A 3,216-nucleotide genomic window follows, 5' to 3' on the forward strand; every position below is an offset into this window, starting at 1 on the left:
TGTTAATGTCAGTGAAAGCATTCGAGTAAACTGTCATTAAGAACATGTACACATGTTTCTCCATCTCTTCCTCCCAGTAATGTCTTTTTGGTTTTCAATTTAGTACCATGTGTAATAAGAAGAAAAAAGATGCAGGTTTGAGTGCTTCTCCCAACTACATTTATTGGACCGGCTGTGATGTGGGTTTTTTTTAATCTTCACATGAAATACCTTGGCATATTCGTAATGCTTTTAATATTCATTCATTTTAATATTCATAATGATAAATGCTTTTTTGTTGTGACATAAGGAATACTGACAGCCACTAATCTTCCTCCAATAATTAATTTTGCAAAATGACTTAAAAAGGAAGAAAAGCACCATCTGTGCTGTCACGATTCTCAATTATGACTATTCCCCCACCACCCCACCCATTGTATCTGCATGTTTTCAGAATAAAAAGAAACAAAAAAACAAAAAATCAACAACTTGAGAATACTTTTAGAGCTAGTCCCGTATATTCCAGTGTGATTTAAATTGAAGATGTCTGCAGAGTTGCTATTTGTGGAAACGTTTTTGCTTTAGTCAACCAAAGAGTAACTCACAATGACATCATAAAGACTACCTTGATACATATCTACCTTTAGACGAACAGCTCTAATAATGTCATGCTGAGCCTTACATACTGTAAATGCCTCTTGACTTTTACTGTACCACTTGCCAGCCTTCTCTTTAGTTTCCCCAGCTGTTTAACAAATCATAATGCATTCGTCAAGAATGGAGCAGGGAGTGTCTGAAGGGAAGAGAAAGTAATACTGCTTTCATACAGGACATCCGCTTATAATGACAGTCTGAACACACTCCTAACCTGTGTTTTGTGCATTCTTTTTTTTTGTTGGTTTTATTGTTGACCTGATGAGGGTCAGATTCAGATGAAGCTGCTGTCATTTTCATGTCATATACAAATTAGGAAATCAGGTCAAATGCAGTTGAGTTTGGTTAAAAAAATCGTATGCAGATCTTCTGTAAGAAACTCACATATATATATATATATGCCTGTTTATTTAAGCTGTACAGTGACTCATTTAGATCAACAACTGATAACTAACTAACTTTAACTATCATCACTGTGTCTGTCTGAAAAGGGCAAAGGAATATTGTCTAACCCAGAGTGACTCTCTTTCAACTCTGGTGTGAAGTTAGAGTCCACCCCCCCCCCCCTCCACTCCGTCCTTCGTCTGGATAGAAGGGTTTAGGCCCCTGGAGCCTGAAGGGCTATTTGCCCAACGTAATTGCCTTTCAGCACCTTTCTATGGAGTGGTCAAGGCAGTCTGGCTGCGTGTCTTATTAAATGATGTCTGAATTAATGCATGCTCTTACACGCAGTTAGGAGGCGCAGTACAAGGAATTATAGAGAGAGGCAGCATTAAACTTGGTTTCTACCGATCAGTGTGCATGTGTGAAGGGAAGCCATGCTGTAAAAGTGTGTTTATGTGTGTTCATGCATGCATAATGATGTGCATACCCATGTCCTAATGTGCTACTGTACTGCTACAGTATGAGATTGTGTTTCTCTATTCATGAGTGTGCATACGTGTTTATTGGTGTACGCTCGAGAGTGTGATCACTCTCATAATGGAGCTCACGGTGTCTCTGGAGGCTCTAAAGAGGAGATCAATGGGGATTCAATGTGAAGAATGACCTCCAGTGCACAGCAACAAGCCAGACTGCTGACCAGCGGGAGATAAATACATACAATCAATGCAGCCCCACTTCTTTACTCTCCTCCTCGCTCCACTCCCTCACTCAATGAAGACAAGGAATAAATTAACTACCTTAACTGCATGATTTTCTCATTATTCAGAAAATGAGGTGACAAGTCAATACATTCGAGTTTTATTTTGTTGGTAAATCTGGAGTCTAGATTTTGCTTTTCATTCCTTCTAGACTTACTGTATATAAGAAAGGTGTTGCCCGATCCTCAGACAGAAAAGACCAGCCATGTCAGAGCATATTACCAATGTATTCCATACAGTACCTGCTCCTAGCAACGCAAAAGGAATGAAAAGCAAAAGTCTAGGGCAAACTCCAAAGATTTACCCAAACCCAAGATAAAACCGAATACGACAATGTATTGACTTGTCACCTCATTGTTGGCTGAATAATTGAAGAATCATGCAGTTGAAGGTAGTTTAAAATAATCTGTAATTTCCCGTCCTAACACTTGGAGTTGAGGGGAGTGGGAGCGAGGAGGGAGGAAGGTAAAGAAGTGGTGGCTGCCATCCTTTGATTGGTATGGTATTATATCCTCCGCTGGTCAGCAGTCTTGGCTTGCTTGCTGTTGCACTGGACGGCTTCATTTCTTCACATTGAATCCCCATTGTCATCCTCGTTTAGAGCCTCCAGAGACACCGTGAGGCGCTCCAGTGATGAGAGTGATCACACTCTCGAGCGTACACCAAGATAATACACGTGGATGCACACTCGATGGTAATAGAGATAAACACCGACCTGAATCTGCCTTAATACTGTAGCTAGCTACAGCTAGCACACATTAGTGACCTATGAACGGATAAATGCGCACAAAAAGTCACTGTATATGCATGCCATGACCCACATCACACTGAAACACACTTTTTCACAAGGCGCATGGCTTCCCTTCGACACATTTCACACGTCACTGATCGGTAAGAAAAACCAAGTTTAATATGCGCCCTCTGCTCGTACTACTATTTCCTTGTACTGCGCCTCCGTAACTGCGTGTAAGAGGCATGCAGTTAATTTCAACATCATTGTAATAAGACACGCAGCCAGACTGCCTTGGACCACTCTCATAGAAAGGTGCTGCAGAAGGCAAATTGACGTTGGGCAAATGAGCTCCTTCAGGCTCCGAGGGCTCCGTGAAAAAACACCTATATCCCTTAGTACCAGAACGAAGACGGAGAACCAGACTATAAATCGAGAATGGAAAGCCAAGAACCAAAAAAAAATCCCCTCCCTCCAGTCATGTGGAGGCGGGGGGTGACGTCGAATAAACCTCACACAGAGTTGAAACAGAGTCACCTCCTGGGTTTTAGACAAGTATTTCCTTGCCCTTTTCAGACAGGACACAAGTGATGATTAGTTAAAGTTAGTTGTACTGTCTAATCTTATCACATGATTGCATATGGATGCTAAATGTAGTCACTGTACAGCTTAAATTAAACAGGCATATATATATACTAACATCGAAGGATC

The 3,216-nt window shown here is 41.1% G+C and overlaps 1 protein-coding gene across 1 annotated transcript in view; it reads left to right on the top strand.

The window, feature by feature from the left end:
* The window catches only part of adgrl3.1 (adhesion G protein-coupled receptor L3.1), a 113,193-nt gene that overhangs the window by 60,446 nt on the left and 49,531 nt on the right, over positions 1–3,216 (top strand). The gene's annotated exons all lie outside the window — the stretch shown is intronic.

This window comes from Morone saxatilis, unplaced genomic scaffold (assembly GCF_004916995.1).
Source record: "Morone saxatilis isolate NCDOM2014 unplaced genomic scaffold, NCSU_SB_2.0 Contig17, whole genome shotgun sequence".
Taxonomy (NCBI): domain Eukaryota; kingdom Metazoa; phylum Chordata; class Actinopteri; family Moronidae; genus Morone; species Morone saxatilis.